Consider the following 19,587-nt stretch of genomic DNA (forward strand, 5'->3'; position numbering starts at 1 on the left):
GGGAAACCGAGGCTCCTTGGTCACCCAGCCATGCCAGACTGCATACTTTGGCCTTCTCTGTCATCTACAGACACCTCAATCACCCAATTATGCGAGCCCTCCCCAAAGCTGAGAAGACATCACTGTTCTCTATTCCGCTGTTCTGGGGGTCCAGGGCCCTATGGTACCATAGCCAATGAGGCACCAGCATGGGTCTCAGGGTCATGCCTGGGCCCCACCATAGTCTTGCGGTATTCAGCAGCTTTCATCCATCCCACACTCCTGGATTGGTGGCAGCTCTTGGTTGTCTCTCAAGCATGAGGTGGACTTACGGCTGCCATCTCCTATGACTCTTTCAATCACAGTTGTCTTTGTGTAAGAGAGATACAGTACAATCCATACAGTACAGACTGAGGAACGGAGATGGTGAAGTAACCCGCCCATGTGCTGCAGCCACCTGGTGCTCTCACACTCACTGTACCATTGGGCCCTTGAACTCAGGGTTCCCTGCCTCCCATATCTGCCTCGGCCCTGGCCTCCTGGTGTACAGGCCCAGTCTAGGCCTCAGTGAGGAAAAGCCAACCTAAGTCACACAGCACAAAGGGCCCCTGACTCCCACCCAGGGTGCCCTACCCACTCCTCCCCTCCCTTACTTTTTATGGAACTAATTAGGCTGTGGCAAATTTCCTTCAGCAGGGATACTCAGGAGTCAATACTGCATGTCATTGTAGGCTCTTAATCCACTCCAGATAAGCAGAATTAAGCTGTACAATGAGGACATATTTCTATTAATAATGAAAAGGGCTGAGCCTCGAGCACACAGGGAACACACAGGGTGCTGGCAGTTGGATTCCATTTAGTTTCAGAGAGGAGAGAGGGAGGAGACAAAGGCCATTAGAAGCAGACCAGAGAAGACAGGCAAGCTATGGAGGTTCCAGGCAAAACTCCACAGGGCACCCAGGGCTTGGGGCTGCTATGGTTGTTGGGATTCCAGCTCCCTATCCCACTCCTTCCAGGACCCTCAGGGGCTCAGCATGAGCACAGCACAGGAGGGCCTCCATATCTCCAACCCGTCTTTGATCCCTTCCCCAGCCAAGCAAGGCTTTCTGGCCACTCCTCGGCTCCGTCCTTCAGACCAGAAAGCCCGGGAGATTTCCCTTTGCCACTCCTAGGGATATCGTGACCCTAAATGGTGGGGAGACAGGACTGTCATTGTCAGCCAAGGGAGGCTGGAGGCTAGGTGTGGTAGGCTGGTGCTTTTCATTGGGCCTAGAAAGTCATGAGCAGTCAGGCCACAGACAGCTTAGAGACCCCGTACCAATGGAGGTGAGTCTGTCCAATGAGAGGACAGCCCAGACCTGACCTTGTAGGTGACCAGCTGAAATTACCCCCACCTCTACTATGACCTGGACTCCCTAGGGCCCTGTTCCCTCCTCTTACCCTTCCCCTCTTCCACACTCCATCTCCCTCCGGACCCCTCTGTCTCCTGCTGCCCTGCTGCCCTAGGCCTCCCTCCTCCCTTCTCACTACCTTGAGTCCACCCCCTCCAGTTCACCCTATTGTCTCATTCCTTTCCTCCATTTTTTAATTTGACTTGCCACAACCAGCATCTAAAATCATCTTTCTGTGACTAGGGCACACTCAGGACAGTTGGAGGAAGAGAAACTGCCCTTTGGGGCAGAGTTTCACCCACTGACCCTCAGCTAGACCAGCATCTCTGGAATGTTGTGCATTCTGACCCTCTACCCCTGTGGCCAGGCTCAGAGAACCCTAAGACTGACACCTGTCCCCACCCCAAGGGTTCTTGATGGTTTTTGGGAGTCCGTGAGCTACCTCAGGACCCACACCATCAGTCAGAGGGCCCTACCCCTTCCCACTGCACCACAAGAAATCCAAGCAGAAGGCAGTTTTTGAGACACCTCTTTCCACTTCCCCTGTCCAGAGGAACCGTCATGGAGATTAGGAAATGAAGTAAGAGCTTCTTACGCCTCAGCAGCTCCCTCTGCTGGACAGGGCAGGGTAGGGTTTGACCAGGTAAAGTTCTACTAGAAGACAAACCCCAAGGGGGAGCCCTGATCCGCCCTCCTCCTTCTCAGGCCTGGGGTCCACAGGACCTCCACAACAGTTGTTGCATACCTGCTCAAACCCATCAGTGAAACTGGAGAGAGAGTCAGAGACAGACAGACAGACAGGCAGGCAGGCAGACAGACAGACACAGACAGACAGAGAAACAGAACACAATGACTGGCCCCTACAGAATCTCACACACAGTAGGACCACAAAGAATATCAATCAGCCTGTGGTGGCACATGCCTTTAATCCCAGCACTTGAGAGGCAGAGACATGTGGATATCTGTGAGTTCGAAGCCATTCTGTTTTACAGAGCTTGTTCCAAGTCAAGGCTATGCAGAAACCCTGTCTGGGGGTGGAGGGTTGGAGGAGAGGAAAAGAGACATGGGTTATATAAAGGTGGGCCTGGTCAGCCGGGGAGAAGCCACCCTATCACACATATTAGAACTCTAAAATAGGGATGGAGAGATGGCTCAGCGGTTAAGAGCACTGACTGCTCTTCCAGAGGTCCTGAGTTCAATTCCCAGCAACCACATGGTGGCTCACAACCATCTGTAATGGGATCTGATGCCCTCCTCTGGTGTGTCTGAAGAAAGCAACAGTGTACTCATATAAAGAAAATAATGAAATCTTAAAAAAAAAAAAAACTCACACCCACTGACCCCATTGGTATAGGCAGCTCTAGTCCATTTGGTATGCTAAATGTTATGACCTACTTTGCAGAGAAAAAGACTGAGACAGAAGGCAGTCACTGTCTGAGGCCATTTGGGTGGTGTTAGCATTCAATGCAAGTCCACAGCAGCCCTCCTGCCTCACCCTATCCTGTCAGTCCACATGACAGCTCAGGATTTGAGCCCCGGGACCCGCCTGAGGACTTCTGGCGTGTGCCTCTCTCGCCTGTCCAGAGGGGACCATTAGGCTTTTACAAGCCCCGATTTATATACTCGCCTGAGCCATGGGCCCTGCCAGGCATTTATAGGTTTCTAAGTGGTCCTGTCTCTGGGGGAAATGCAAACAGAACAGGAACTGGGAGGGAGCTGCCAGTCCTCATCAGCCAAAGTCTTCCATTCATTCCCAGAGGCCCTGGGCCTGGGGCGACTGGATCTCGCTTATGACTGTGCATGGAGTTAGACTCTCAGCCATGGGGGCTGTTTTAGGGGAACAGCAAAACAGCAGACAACTCCGGGTTGAAGATGCCTAGCTAGACTAGCTGAGGCCTTGTTGGGAGAGGGACTGGACTAAGTTTACCCTTACTCAGTGACCATCCTGTCATTGATCACATTGGTTCCATACAGCCTTGTATACAATTGGCCTTTAATAAATGTCTTTGAATTAACCTGCGAATGACCGAGTCCATATAGAACAAGAGTCAGAACAGGGAGAGGCCTGTTAGCCTCTTCCTAGAAGGCAAGCCTTTGAATACAGGAGCCTAGGGTCCCTGGCTTCAACCCCCAAGCTCTACAAGGAACCACAGAGAGGGAGAAGGCAATACTGGAAGACCCTCGAACAGACTGGGACCCCAGACCGTGGGGCTGGGGCAATCTCAGATTTTCAGAGAGCAAAGTCCTCTGAAATAAATGGGTAGCAGTGCTGACCCAGGACTGCAAGTCAGGGTCAGGGCCAAGTCAGCCTTCAGGGCCTGGGAGGCAGCTGGGCTGGCCCACATCCCCCTACATCCCTGGCAGCCCCACCTTTCCTGCTCAGCTTGGCAGCAGTGCCCTCAGTCACCTGAGCCAGGTGGGTAGCAGAGGAGGCAGAAGAGGAGTCCTGAGGACCTTGTGTCACTTTGTCCCCCAGAGACCCGTTTACCCATATTAACAACAATCCACCGAACCTCCATGGCTCTCCATTACAAGTGCAAGGGAGTTCCCACAGCTGTGGCAGCCCCACCCCTGAGTAGCCACCACCGGGCCATGTCCAAATCTCCCTAAAGGCCCTGGTCCAAGGAAATGGGGAACACTACCACAGACGGCTCCATCAACAGTGCCCACACAATGCAGGCCAGGCATGAGGGAAAGGGTCCTAGATACTCCTCATCTTCGGTAAGAACTGAGGACAAGGATGGAGTGAACCACCCTGACTGCATATGGCTGAGCTAGGGCATTGAACATCTGTCTCCCTAGCTGCAATGCCCCGGAAGCCCCTTGGCCAGCTTCCGAACCCCTGCCTTGTGTGTTGTAGGCCCCAGATAGGGAGTCAGCCCCAGGCCACAACCCGCCTCCTCCACTCACCTGTGCAGAACTACCTTACACTCGGCACCTCTGCTCCCATCCGAAGACAGAACCACACCCCTGGCCCTCACTCCAGGCTGCAAGAGCACCTGCTAGCAAAGCTGGTCAATCAGGAGAGCCACTGTATAAATGGGAGGGGCAGTGCCCAGGCAAGCCAGGGTCCTCCCGGTTTACCCCTGTCATCATCCGCAGTTGCCTCTGTCAACTACTCTCCCCCAGCAGCCTGAGCCCCAAAAGAGGAGTGGGGTGTCTCCTACCAGAAAGGCTAGGAATTGGAGGGCAGCCTCAGGTGAGGTCCTGTGTCCAGTGAAGAACAGACTCTCAAATGCACAGGGCCTGAACCCTCCTTCATTAAGCAAGACACAGCCACCTCCCCTGAGCCTGATTTCAAGATGCATCTGTGGCTGAGGAAGAACATAGGGCTGACTCTGTCCTACTTTAAAAAAATATTATACACACACACACACACACACACACATTCTATTTATATATACTGTATGCAAATGCTTTATCACCATGTATGCCTGCATGCCTGAAGAGGACATCAGATCCCATTACAGATGGTGTGAGCCACCATGTGGTTGCTGGGAATTGAACTCAGGACGTCTGGAAGAGCAGCCAGTGCTCTTAACCACTGAGCCATCTCTCCAGCCCTCTACTTTTAATACTAGAGAAACTGAGGTCCTGGGAACTTAAAAGATAATGAAGACCTATGTGCTGACAGCAGGATCCCACAGTCTCCTAGTCCTGGCCTAGTCAAGCACTGACAGAGATCCTGGTGACTGACTCTGGGAAGCTGGGACAATGTCCCCTCCCTTGGTGGACAGATTTGATGCCATCACGTTGAGGCCTGTATGTCGTAGTTGAGTTACTTGATAAAGGTAACTATCAGTCTTTCTTCTCACCCTAAGCACTCTCCCTGTGACCGTAAAACAAGCTCCACGCACAGTGGACAGTCAAGACGGGAACGCTCCAGCCCACCTGAGGAAGCACGGACGTCTGGTGCTAGGTCTGTCTGGTCTTGAGACTCCCGGGGCAGTGCTCACATTAGCTGTGTGGACTTGAGCCGTGGCCTCCCTGGTCAGCACCCCCCAATCTGTCTGCCCTGGGACCTCTGTTCACAAACTCCAGCTGTGCTGTCCGGGCTTCAGCTCGTTCCATTAGGGTGAGCTGGGAGGGACTGAGAAACCAGGTATAACAGCCTTGAGTAGAGCAGAGGAGATGCAAATGTCATCTAGTGATTCAGTGACCAGTGGCTTCCTTACGTCCGACTCGGTCTACAGGGCGAGAGCTGTCCCGGCCATAAACCAGGCCCCTGGCAGGGAGTTCTGGTGCTCAGCACCAGCCATGTCCCCAACACGACCTCTCTTCCCCATAGCTTACAAATCTCTGTCTTCTCTCCTAATTTCTTCCTGTGTACTTGGTGTGCTCTCGAAATAGATTCTCCTCCATGGAGCCCTCTTAACGAGCACTGGCCATGGGCCCAGACATGGGTACTCCTTTTAGCATTTCCCCACAGAGGTCAGTAAGGGGGGGCGGGCAGAAATGCTTGCCAGTCACAGACAGCTGGGATGTGCCAGCTCCCAGGCCCAGGACGCCCACAGGCAAAGCCACCACTTCCAGTTCAAGGCTCTTCTCTAGTGACACTGCCATCTATAGTCAAGAGCCCACCTTGACCTCCCCAACCTTCAGACCTCGCTCCTAACAACGGGACTCTCTAGAGCCTCTTTTGCAAGCAAAGCACTTGAAAAGCCCTTCGAAACCCCAGGTTGGGGAGAAAGTAGGAGCCGGTGAATCTAGGCTCAGACACCAGGCCAGGTCTCCTGGGTTCTGAGCTCCCTGGTCCTTCTTCGGGGACAAGCTCTCCCACTTAACAAACCAAAAATGAAAGAACATCCTCAGCTTGCAGAACAGCATAGCTAATGTGCTCCCTGCTACCTATTGGTGAGCATAGATGTGCTTTCCTTCGCCTAAATCAAAACTAAGACGAGTGTGCCCCTCTTTACATTTTATTCTACAGTGTCCAAAAGGCTCTAACCAGAGAAACTAGGCAAGGACATAAGTTAACACACATAATTTTTTTGTCGTTTTTCAAAAGGTAAAACTATGTTATAGGGGCTGGAGAGGTGTCTCAGCGGTTAAGAGCACTGATTACTCTTCTCGAGGTCCTGAGTTCAAATCCCAGTAATCACATGGTGGCTCACAACCATCTGTAATGGGATCAGATGCCCTCTTCTGGTGTGTCCGAAGACAGCTACAGTGTATTCACATACATTAAGTAAATATTTTTTAAAAAGGTAACACTATGATCTATTCTTAAATGTAGAAAATCTTATGGAGCATACACACACACACACACACGTGTGTACAAATACAGGCACACACATACACCTATCAGAGCTAACAAATTGACTGATCAAAGTTGCAGGTTCCAAGAACACACAGTATAATTGTATTTACACTAGAGACAAGCTATCCAAAACTGAACTTAAGGAAAAACTTCATGTAAAATGGCATTGAAAAACACACCACTGGGTGTGGCGGTTTTGCCTTTTATCCCAGCACATGGTTGGCAGAGTCAGGTGGATCTCTGGAAGTTTGAGACTAGTTTGGTCTGCTGTTCTAAGACAGTCAGGGCTACACGGTGAGACCTTGCTTCTGACATAACCCACAAAGTGGAGTAGTTTCGGATTGCATTCTGAAGACTGCAATCATTGCTAAGTAATTGGAAAGACAGCCCACATTCATGTTCACGTTCACTGGCCAGAAGACCAATTCTTAGCACATCGATATTCCTCTGTTTGACCTACAGTCAGAACAGTGCCTCTCCAAACCACAGCTGGATTCTTTGCAGAATTGTCCATCTGAGCACGAAATCCATATGCAAATTATCAGGCCATAGCATACCCAAACAGTCTAGAAAGAGCAGTCATAGGGCTCAGGGTTCCCGCATCTGTTTCCAGACATGCCACAAAGTTGGAGTAACCAAAGAGACGTTAAGGGAGCACGGGGAAAGTCCACTAGAGTGGACGGCTCAAAGGCAAAAGCCTCCACATCCATGGCTAGTTGGTTTTTGACAAGTGCCAAACAATTAACTGGTAAAAGAAATGTCTATGTGTAGACAGGGATGGCTGCATAGCCTTGCACAAAAGAGTGGAGTTAGACCTTGATCTTCGACTATACACAAAAGAATTATCTCAAAACAGAACAAAAACCAAATAAAAGCATTAAGATCATAGAGCTCTTGGGTAAATGATATTAGAGGAGACTCTGGTGTCCATTGCAATGATTAAACCTTAAATCTCACAGCAAGAGCCCTGCCACCGACAGTGACAAACTGGACAACTCTAAAATGACAACTGTTTTGTGTGTCAATGGACACCATCAAGAAAGCGAAGAGACCACCCATGGAACAGGAGAAAATATTTTCAAATTGCTTATCTTTAGGAAATTATGCCCAGAATATATCTCAGGAACTTTTAAATCTGTTTTAAGCAGGTAAATGATTTGAATTCTCGTTGCTCTGAAGAACATTCACAGATGGACGGTGGCCCTGCCTCATTAGCCACCAGGGAAATGCACACACACATTCGAGGGGACGTTGCCGTCCACTCACCAGCGTGGCCACCACAGATGTACTGACAAACAATGGAGAGCCAGAACTTCAGGTGCCACTTGTGGGAGTGTGACATAGCGCGGTTGCTATGGAAACGTCCTAGCAGCTCCTTAAAAAGACGTAGTTACAGAGTTTCTACATGACCTAGCCATTTTACTCTGAGGTGGAGTAAAAACACCAGGGAAACTAGAACATATGTTTACAGAAAATCTTGTGCACAGATGTTCATGGTGGCGCTGTTCATAACAGGCGTCAAGTGGAGTCGAGTTAAGCATCAGCCGTGAAAGGATAAACAGATGTGGTACATCCGCACGCTGGAATATTATTCAGCAGTTAAAAAGAAGCGCAGCACAGGCACATGGAGAAGCTGGAAGACACCAGGCTGAGTGGGCAAGCAAGAAAGGCCACACGCTACATGACTGTGCTGCTGTGGTGTGCCAGGCTATCAAAGCCACAGGGACAGAAAGCAGGTCTGGAGAACAGTGGTGTGAAGGGATGTGCCCTTTGGGGACGTGACGGTGTTCTAAAGTTCTGTGATGAGGACGACGAACTCTAAATATTGGAACCACTGAACTGGACACAGTGAAATGGGAATTACATATCGATAAAAACCTCGATTTAAAACAAAAAAGTCTGTGCTGAATTTGTTCCTGACAAATTCTCTCGCAGTAGTGGGGGAGCCATGCAATCTAGTTAACAGCCTGCCTGGCTGCAGCCCCAAGTGACTAATTTGTTATTTTTTCCTCTTGTACTGCCTTTCTCTTGGTTGGTCACCTTGGAGACAGAAAATGAACAGGTTAGACACCAATTAGAGGAAAAGAAGGCTTCTCTAGTGGAAAAGAACGGCCAGAAGGGGGCACGTCCCTGCACAGGATGAGGCCTAACTTTTTCCACAAGCCAAATCACTCTAGAGTCTCCGCTCTAGAGAGACCCTGAGAAAACACCATGGAAGGCACAGGGCTGCTAGGAGGAGAACTGAGGGCTTCTGCCAGCCACCAGTAGTGCCCTTGGGGCCCCACACAAGCTAGGCCAATGTTCTACCACTGACTCCCTCCACCCTTTATTTTTACTTTCTGAGTCAGGGTCTCATTAAGCTGTCCACACAAGACTGGGATTTGTTATCGTCAAGACTTGACCTCTTGAATAACTGGGATTATAGGCCTGTGTCACCAGGCCCAGGGCCCTGAGTTTCTTGTTCCTTCTCAGGGGAACGACCTGTGCAAAATGGTGGGAGAGAATGAGACCATGCTTGTAGTAGGTAGTCTGCAGGACTCAGGAGGATGTCCTCTGAGCAGTCAGACAGGGTATGGCAGAACCTCAAGGGGACCTGCCCCTCCCTCCAGGGCTGGTGAAAGAGTTTAGATGGCCTCACTGGGCTCTTATATGTCAGCCACATCTCCCAGCCTGACTCCACTTCTGTAGCAGGCTCCCTAAGTAAGAATCCCATGAGATAATCCATTGTCACAGGCCTAATGGATCACTGGGAACAAACAAGGGTTGCATAAATCTTATCTTCTCTAATGATGATGACATTTCCTTGGCTTCCCCAGGCGGCCAGACGGTCTAACGTGACTGAAGTGCAGCTGAAATGGCAGAGAGAAGCTGGCTGTAAGGAAAGAGCTATGAGGACTGAGGAGGCATCCCAGGCTGTGGAAGGGCCCTGCTGGGGATGGGCCCCAGAGGAGCCAGCACTCAGGCACCCAGCATTGGAAAAACAATCAGGGAGAGGTGAAATAAACACAGGGGTTGGTGGAAAGCCAGTGAAATAGCTCCCAGTCTCCCTGGTACCCCCAAACAGCAAAGAGCCAGCCCCTCCCCCCACACTCACCTTCCTTTCTCCCAAGGGCATCAGGCAGGGGTATCTTGATCCAGAAATGCAAAGCAACTGGGCATCCCCCTTGGGCAGAAGGATGGACAACCTTTCTTGGAGCAACTGACTGCCTCTAGAAATGGGCATTTTAAGTCTACCCTAAAAATCTGGCTTCCCCACTTTACAGCAAGCCCCCAAGTTGTACTTCAGGGCCTGTGGGATAGAGGGCTGAGCTGGAGGAGGAGAGTTGATCTGTGGATGACAGCAACAGGAGGAAGTGTGATGTATGGCTGTGAAAGGATTATCAATGGGGACAGAGGACAATGAGCCTGAGGAAGGGAGCTGTTAGTTAACCAGTCAGGCTGCAGAGTCGCCCACTGTCCCTTTAGCGCCTCACCTGGGCTTTTTAGTGCCTCACTTCAGGTAGGTGTCACCTGCCAGGGATCAGCACATGCCAGTGACAAGGAAAATCTGGAGGAAACAAAATCTGCAAGGCAGACAGAAGGCAAAGCAAACAAATGCCAGGACACACCACCTGTGAGACAAATCCTTGAGGGTCGCTTTGAAAGCAGGTGTCTTCAGAGGGGGCAGAGGAGACAGGAATGGGAAGTAGGAAGAAATAAATGATACTGTTTGGATATCAATATAGGAAGTTCTGAAAACAATGGAAACTAACCAAAGCACTCCTAAAAGAGAAAAGTTTAAAAAAACAATTCCTGAATGTGGAGACAAGTCTACAGATGGACAACGTACGGTTGTCCTCGTAAGGCGAAGGATAAGATGACCCGCACTGACACACTGAGCTAAAAAGGGATCCTAAAAGAGAGAAGAGGGCAGGGAGGAGGGGAGAAGAAAGTCCATGCAGAGCTGTGAAATTTGAATCTGATTTCAGAGCAGCACTGAAAGGTATAGGCCCACAGCAAACAACTTATGAATTCTGAACAAACCAGTGTTCAAATGCAAATCCCATCCTAATTCAAACTAACTGCTTATCAAAGGTGAGTACAAAACAAAGATATAGTCTCAGGCAAGTAGGGAAGAAAAGTGATCTCGATGCACCTCTTTTCAGAAAGTGACGTGAGGTAGTAAATGGGGAGTCTCAGCAAACATTCTCCCAAGCAAGGACTCCAGGGCAGGGATGGGCAGGGAGAGATTGCTGCAGAAAGAGCTGTATGTACTCCAGGGCCCGTGGGACAGAGGGCTGAACTAGGGGAACTGTCAATCCGTGGATGACAGTAACAGGAGGAAGTGTGATGTAGGGCTGTGAAATGGGATTGGAAAGAATTATCGATGGGGACAGAGGACCATGAGCCTGAGAAAGGAAATTGTTAGTAACTGGGAAACTGGTCAAAGGGTGAGAATAAAATCAGAATATGTTACTGAGTTGGTTAAATATTTACTAATTCGAGGTAACATATATCTGGAATATGGATTCAACGGAAATGTGTGTTAAAGCTTCCAGGGTGTGTGTGTGTGTTGTGTGTGTGTGTGTATGTGTGTGTGTGTGTGTTGTGTGTGTGTATGTGTGTGTGGTGTGTATATGTGTGTGTGGTGTGTATGTGGTATATGTATGTGTGTGTCATGTGTGTGTGTGTGGTGTGTGGTGTGTGGTGTGTGGTGTGTGTGTGGTGTGTGTGTGTGTGGTATGTGTGTGGTATATGTGTGTGTGTGGTGTTTGTGGTGTGTGTGGTATGTGTGTGTGTGTGGTGTGTGTGTGTGTGTGGTATGTGTGTGTGTGGTGTGTGTGTGTCTGGTGTGTGTGTGTCATGTGTGTGTGTGTGGTATGTGTGTCTGTGTGTGTGTGTGTCTGTGTGTGTGTGTGTGTTAGAGATCCTCCTGGATGCCCATAGAACGATCTCCAGGGAATGGCCGAGGATCAACACACTGCTAGGCAATCTGGGATGGTGAATGCAGCTACTCTGGAAGAGGAAATGATAGTTGGGGCTGATGAGATCATTTGGGGGGGGGTGGTGCTGGTTACCGTAGAAGTACAAGTTTTTGAAACATTATTTGTATTACTGTGAGAAAAAGAGAAATCCATGTTACACGCATGTAATTAATCACTCTGAGAAAGAAAGGCATAGAATAGGACTCAGCAAAGCTAAGTGTCCTACTGTGGACAAGCTGGGACAGGAACTGAGTCAAGCCATGCTCAGTGACTCCCAGCGACAGTAAGGATGCTCTCAGGAACCTTGTGAGGATGCACTGTTCGCACACTCAGACTCCAGAGCAAGCCGGCTCCACCCTCCAGTGCTGGAAAGAGTTTAAAACCGTTCAATCCTGTTCACTTCTGTGGAGTTAGCAGAGTGCGGGAGAGACAGATGACCGTGATTTGTGTGTGTTTGATCCTAGGGCTTTTACTTTCAAAGAGAGGAAAAAATATGGGACCAGAGGAAATTCTTCTCACTGACCGTGAATTCTCAGGCCACAGAGCAGTGGAGATAATTTCCACAATGCTCCACCTCACCCTACACACATTTCCCAGCAGCCTTTGATGCTTCAGTGAAGAGGTCCCCGAGTGCCACCCCACTCCCCACACTTGCTCTGTAGCCTCAGCTCCCACACCTCCCTCCAATCTGCGTTCCTCAGAACAGGTTGGGAGGGATATTTTGGGGGTGTGTATTTTAGAGGTAGCAGGGTTCCGGCTAGTACACACACACACACACACACACACACACACACACACACACACACAAAGCTGGCAGGAGGAGTTATCTCTGTTAAGAGATATAAAGTTCACAAGCCTGACAAAAGACTTGGGGCCTGTCCCTTCTCCCTCACTGGATTTTGCTCAGGGGAGCCGCCGGTGTTGTGTTTTATAAAAAGAAAAAGAAGCCAGGGATATGTTTGGTGGAGGCACGGTGTGGTGCAGGAGAAGGGGGTGCCTCTGCGGGCCCATCCTGAGGCATCCTTTCCTGAGGGACCAGCCACAAGCCGGTATAGTATAGTTTAGTAGAGTTTATTTAGAGCATGAGGAGGGGAGTTTGGAGGGTAGGGCAGAGAGAGGGGGGGGGAGAGGAAGAAGAGGAGGAGGAAGAGGAGAAGGAAGAGGAGGAAGAGGAAGAGGAGGAGGAGGAGGAGGAGAGGCTGACTATGAGCATGTGAAGAGAGGGGGGGAGGGGAATGGGGAGAGAAGAGACAGAGAGGGAAGAAAGGAAGAGGAAGAACAAGAGAGCGGAGGGGGCAAGTGGCCCCTTCTATAGTGAGTCAGGCACACCTGACTGTTGCCAGGTCACTGTGGGGCGGAGCCTAGAAAAAAAATGCCAACAACCAGGTCACCATTCTGATCACGCTGTCATCCACTATTCGTGAGCATCTTTCCCTCTAGTCAGACCAAGGGGCTCTCAAAGGCCTAATCCAGTATGAGCTCTAGCACCTCAGCTAGGACAACGGGTGGTTGACTCTTGAATAAGAGAAAAGAGTGGTGAGCATTCGCATCCCCCATGTGACCTGCCACCTCACAGCACCTTATCTAACATGGTGGCCACATGCCCCTTGACTCAGGGCCTCTCCTGGTAACTGCTCTTAATACAAATTTCTGACCGGTCTAAAACCTTCTGGTGCTTAAAGTCTCTGCCCCGGGCTCACTGCCTTCCCCCAGAGGGCAGAGGGCCATGCATCTTCCCTGGCCTTTATCCAAAGTGGTTTCTGTCTGAGTACTGGCAGCAAGTAAGGAGAAACAGTCAACCTACCCCAGGCCCAGCACTCAGCTTCTCCTGAGATGAGGTTCAGGACTGTAAACCTGAAAGCACTGGTTCTGTTTCCTCTCTATGTGGTCAGGCTCCTCCCAAAACTCCTAGGAGGAGCGAAGGGTGAGCCAGGGTGAAACAACAGCAAAGTCCAGAGCACCCAGGGCCAGGCACCCTTACAGTCAGGAGCCCCGAGGCGGTGGGCGGGCAGTGGGGAGTGAACAAACACAACTGCAGGAAGGAGAAGTGGCCGGGCACTAGGGGCTTCTCCCAGGCTATCTGCCTCCTGTCAAGGTCAGGCGAGGTCCTGCTCCACGGCAGACTGGAAGCTGGAACAAGAGGGCTGCTCTCAGGCGAGCCTTGGGTTGGGTCCTAGCGGCCCCTTGTGGCCATTCCTCTCGCTCTCTCCACAGGCCTGCACCTGCTGGTGGGAAGAAACCTAGCTCATGTGAAGGACTCAGGGCTGGGCTGTGTAGCGAACTTGGCCAGAGGGCTGCAGCCCCTGAGCCCATCGAGTGGCTTGAGACAAGCCTCTGAGCAGGGCCAAACCAATAGTCAGAGAAGCTTGGGCAGAAGGACCTCAAAGTAGGCAGCCCACCCTCCACAAACTCATTATTCACGGGGAACTGGAACATGGATCCTGACAGGGGTCATACCTACCTAGGTTGTGGGTACAGAGCTGAGAGAGGGCCACTGTGTGCTGAGGAAGGGGCTTCCAGAGCCAGCGGAGCCTGACCTCAGGGGAGTTCATCCCTTCACTGACCCCCGCCACCCCCAGGGGATCCACTCTCCCTTCACTGTCTCCACTCTTCTCCCTCCCCAGAGCCCACTTGGATGCCTGATGCTCACCAGGCAGGTTGAGAGCTGGAGTTCACATCCTAGCCTCAGTAAATCCCCATGCAGCCCCTCTCCTTACTTGAAACTTCTCCATCTAGTCCACACTAAGGATGCCATTTCCAGGACCCTCCGGAGTCTGCTTTGCTTAAGCTCTCAGCCACCAAGACCCATCCTGCCCAGCCAGATAGCTGCACATGAGCTTCCTCTCCTTGTCTCCAAGATTCCTCATCTGAGAGACCTGTGACAGCTGGCCACACACACACACACACACACACACACACACACACACACACACACCACACAGATGCAGATACACATACACAGATGCAGATACACATACACACAAACATACATATGCATACACATTCAGATACACATATACACACATACACATAAACACACACATGCAGATACACACACTTATAAACACATATATACATACACATGAAGACACACATACACATAAACGCACATACATGTCCAGATACACGTACACATATATACATGGACACACACAGACACAGCAACATATACACACACAGGCATACACTGTAGACTTCTTTACCACCTATTACTATTTGGCCACTTCTAGCTCAAAATATATATATATTTTTAGCCAGGGTCTCACTAATAAGCTCTGGCTGTTCTGGAACTCTCTAGACCAGGCAAGTCTCAAACTCACAGAAATCTGCTTACCTCTGCCTCCTGGGCTGAAATTAAAACCATGCCCCGGAGGGCCTGACCTCCAGCTCAGTTTTTAGAAGATGGAGTCACACTTACTCATGGTTCCTTCCTGCCCCACAGAAAAACTCTAACCTGTCCTTATTCCTAAATCCAGTGGGCACTGCACAGTCCCATCTCAGCGGCTTGACACCTATTTCCTGGAAGCACTGCCCCACTCCTGCTTGGCTACATCCTTCCCAGGCTGCACCTGTCTGAAGACAGCCCTCTCCTGTCCTGTGCTGGCAGGGGCATCCTTCTCAGTGTGGTTTGCCCTCCTGGGCTTAACTCCAGGATTCAGCCCCATCCTGCCCTGCCAGATAGCTGCCCATCCTCCAACTCCACATCTAAGACTTTTTCCCTGTGTTCTTGTCTCTCGAGTCAGGGACCAGGCCTTGTCATAGTTCTCGGCTGAAACTCCCTCAAGAATGAACCTGGACATTCCCTGAGTGACACAGGGGCACCAGAGCCACACAACAAATGGCACATTTATGACCTTCCTGGCTGTCCTTCATCCTGGGTTGACAGAGTCTCCTGAAGATGGAATAGAAGATATTCTGGGTCCCCCTGATTAGCAACAGGGAGGGGAGTCTGCCCAGCTCTAACCCCTCAAGATCTCTCCACACACCAACTCCAAACCATGCCAAGCCACCCTCAACACCAGGAGATACTGTACCTCCTGCCCAGGGCTTCTGACAGTGCTAAAAGGCTTCTTTGTGGGTGCAGTAGGAAGGGGTGTGGGGGTGCAGATGCATGTACCGGTATGTGTACCTGTGGTACATACAATGAGGAGGGGAGAGGAGGCCATCGCATGCCCTATTCTACAACTTTCTCCTTATCCCTCGGAGAAAGGGTCTCTCTCTGATTCTACAGCTAAGCCACAACCATGGACTTTGCAGCAACCTTGCATTTCCACTCTTCCCCCTTAACCTGGGGGGCTACAGGCATGGTGGCCAGGCTCAGCTTTTAACACTGGATCTGGGAACTCTAACTCAGGCACGGTTGTGCACCAAGTACCCTTGTGTGCAGTCATTTCTCCAGCCCCACTTAAGAGCCTACTTTCTCAGTGTTCAACACCAAGCATCATTTCCCTTGAGAAGACTTTCCTTTGCCTGGGATGTGTAGCTCACCCTGTGAATCCAGGCCCTGCTTTCTTCCTTTAGAACCTTGGATATGAAAGCCTGTCACCCACCTCAGAGCCTTCACACCTGACACTTTTTTATCCAGGACCCATTTATGTCTCATCTATCCCTATTTTGATTCCAGTCCACCCCTTGCCTCTGCTAGCTGGCTAGAAGCCCCAACTCGAAGATCCCAGACTTCTTCTATCCCAGGCTGCTCTGCTGGATGAGCCGGCCTGCGCTCACACCTGCCTCCTAGAGGAGTTGACAGCTATGCCTTCCTTCGCTTGCTCCACCAGGGGGATTTGCATGTATCCAGCCTGCATGGCATATAATCACCTGATGATTAGCCATGTCTTACACATGGAAGCGAGGCTCTGTGTCCCAGGCCGAGTATCCAGTCTGTGCTGGGAAGGGCTTTCCCAGACCAGAGTTCCACAAGAACGAACAGCCGTTCCAAATGTGGTTTAAATGGAAACCAGCCTTGGAGCTGCTCCCCGCCCCCAACCAGTTCTGGATGGAGGCTGTGTATCCTCTTTCCTGCTGTTTATTCTTTTGAACAAATTGTGAGTTTTACAAGACATTCAAAGTCTGTGGTGGCAAACACATGTTCCCATGGTGAGTGTCTCTTGGCTCACTGAAGTGAGGGCTGTGAGTGTAATAGGCGGCCACACAGCCCCTCCCCCTCGGGCTCTGCTCTCCCATGTGAGGCTCACATCTTGCTGCACCAAAAGCCACCTCAGGAAGAAGCTGTCTTCACCTCAGTGTCCCTTTCACATCCCTGGACCCCACACTCACAGTTCTGCAGAAGGCTCACAGCATCTGAGGGAGGGTGTGGTGTTTCTACTTAGGAGAGAAGGGAGCAGGTGTACGGGAAGAAGTGACCAGCCCAAGACCATAGGCTGCTGGGAGCTGGAGCTCGGGTCTCCTAGCTCCAAAGCTGGGGTCTCTGAAATCATCAGAGCTTTTGAAGTCAAGGCAGCAGTCCCTTCTGCTTGGGTCCCTGTCCTAAATAAGCCTGGGTCTCCTGAGCCCTGGGATTTCACTCATCTTCCAGGCTTCAGTTTCCCCTCTGAAGAACAAGATGGTGGACCCTGAACTCCATAGTCCCCATGTTCACAAGGAAAGCACACACTCCCTTCACCATGCATCCCAAATTGTTAAGCCACCCCCACTCTGAAGGGATGAGTCTCCTTAGAGGCTCTTCTCCTGTTTCACAGGTACCTTAGACATACTCTAGGAAGATTGGGTGGTTTTAGACCAAGCAAACGTCCCAGTCAGAACTGAGTTTCAAACTAAAGAAACAAGAGCCTCACCACATGCAGTAAAGCCTCAAATACACACAGCTCCTGTGTTCTGAGGGATAAATGTGGGGAGAATGTTTGCCTTGTATCAACCCTGTGTGGCGGCGGGATCACCTCAGCATCCTCCAATGTGCTAGGCTTTTTTGCCTCTACCTTCCCTGGTCCCCTTAGCAGAGCATTCCCATAGATGCCCTAAAACCTCATCACTCGCTGGGTATCCCTGCAAGTTACCCTGCGGGTAACCCTGTCTCCCAGAGCTCCAGCCATATCTGCACAGCCCTGTTCTGAGACCAGTCCTGAAGGTTTGGGGGCTCACTAGTCCTGATCCTAGATGCTGCAGTGTCAGGTGGGGTAGAACGAGTGTCTGAAACAACAACTCTGAGCTGACACTGGGATGACAAGAACAGCAAAAAGGAAGAAAGGGGAGGAGGACAGAAATAAGGAAGGGAGAGAGAGAGGAACAGAGGGAGGGAGAGAGGGAGCAGAGGAAGAGACATACCAGGAACAAGCAGGCAGGGAGGGAAGGGGCGGAAAGGGCCTCAGAGGAGGGGAAGAAGAGGGAGGGTGGGATGACAGGGATAGAATCCCACCCCACCCCCCAGCTAAGCCTGTGGGAGTGCTGGTGAGAGAGTATAAGAGCCCTGGGGTGCTCAACAGGAAGTTTATACAGGAATTGAATTGCCACCCACACAGCGTGTGAGCAGCATCCTCTTCCAAGGAAATATTGGCTCCAAAGACCACAGCCTAAAACATCATTTAAAAGACCCTTTAGGAATAGGAGCAGATGTGATGAAACCTAAAAGAGCAAACAGTCGCATGAGGCTCCCAGATTCAGGACCCTGGACACCAGGGATCAGGAAATGTGAGCAGATGGGCCCCCAGGGAGGTCGCTGTCTAGGTCCAGGCACTATCGGACGCTTCATAAAGACAGACAGGTGCTTACCACACACTGAAAACAAAGAGAAGTGCGGGCCATATTTGGACCAATGATGAATGATTGTCATGCGCTATCCTGGAAATCCAGAAGGTCCGGAGCTCCAGGGAGCAGGCTGGAGGTAGGGGTTATATGGAGAGCAAGTGGAGCCATTGGAGGTTTGGAGATTTGATCCATTTGCAAAGGCCACCCTGACTGTATAGAGAATGAGGTCAGTGGAGGTAAGGGCAAGAGTGCTCTGTCTTGCCACGCTGGTTTGGGAGTCTGCTGATCCTACCTTTGCATCTGACACACATACAAAGCCATTGGCCACAATGTACTGTTACCCAAAGGCTGATCATGGCCTCACTCTCTGGCTTTCACTAGGAGCCAAGAGGCCAACTTTGGGATGTCTCCTCTCAGACAGATCCATTGTTGCATCTGCACCAAGTGCTACTAAGAGGCCCAGTGAGTGCCAAGAGACCTCTCTGCACCTTAGGTGATGCACACACCAAGCCTGGTACAGCCCTGGGGACTGATAAAGCAGATAGTTTCCAGTGAGCTCACACCTGGCTGGGTTAGATCCAGGCTACCGTGCCAGCTACCCTGTCCAAGAGTTTTATACATGATCAGATCAGTGGAATGTCTGGGAAGACAGGTTAAAGTGGTACCTGGGACATTTCCCTCAGAATGGGGGCACAGATCTATGAGCCCAGCCAGGCTCTTCTGCATTGAAAACTCTTCACCTGGCCACATGGACATGCCACAGATTAACAAGTGCCCAGAGAACCCGCATGGCCTTGTGACTCAGATGGCTGGCTGGCTAAGCTCTTGTTGCCTACCCACCCCACTGCAATCCATTTTCCTAAGCCCCAGGGACAGGTCCAGGACCTCCTTGGACCCCTTGTTTCTTATGAGGCTCAGTACAGAAGAGCCCTGGCTAGACAGTGGAGTGTGACAAAAAATGGTATCTCTTCCTCCAGCTCTCTTCCTTCAGGATCCTCTTGCCCCGGAAGTTGATGCTGCCTCATGGTGGTCTCTGTAGAACTGGTCTTCCAGGGGCCCTGACACTGTGCTCTTCCTGTGAGTTTCCAACTCCCTGCTTTGTCTTTTTATGAATCCTTTCGCTGACCTCCCTGCGAGCAGCTTAATTTGACTGTACACCATGGTTCCTGCTGGGACTCTGCATGATGTATACAGAAGGCCAAAGTGGCTTCGAAGTGCAAGGCCCCAATATGCAAGGCTTTGTGAGCCCCTCCCACTGAGCCTTGATTGCTTGTGTGATGAACACCCACTT

This window comes from Rattus norvegicus, chromosome 5, assembly GCF_036323735.1.
Source record: "Rattus norvegicus strain BN/NHsdMcwi chromosome 5, GRCr8, whole genome shotgun sequence".
Taxonomy (NCBI): Eukaryota; Metazoa; Chordata; class Mammalia; order Rodentia; family Muridae; genus Rattus; species Rattus norvegicus.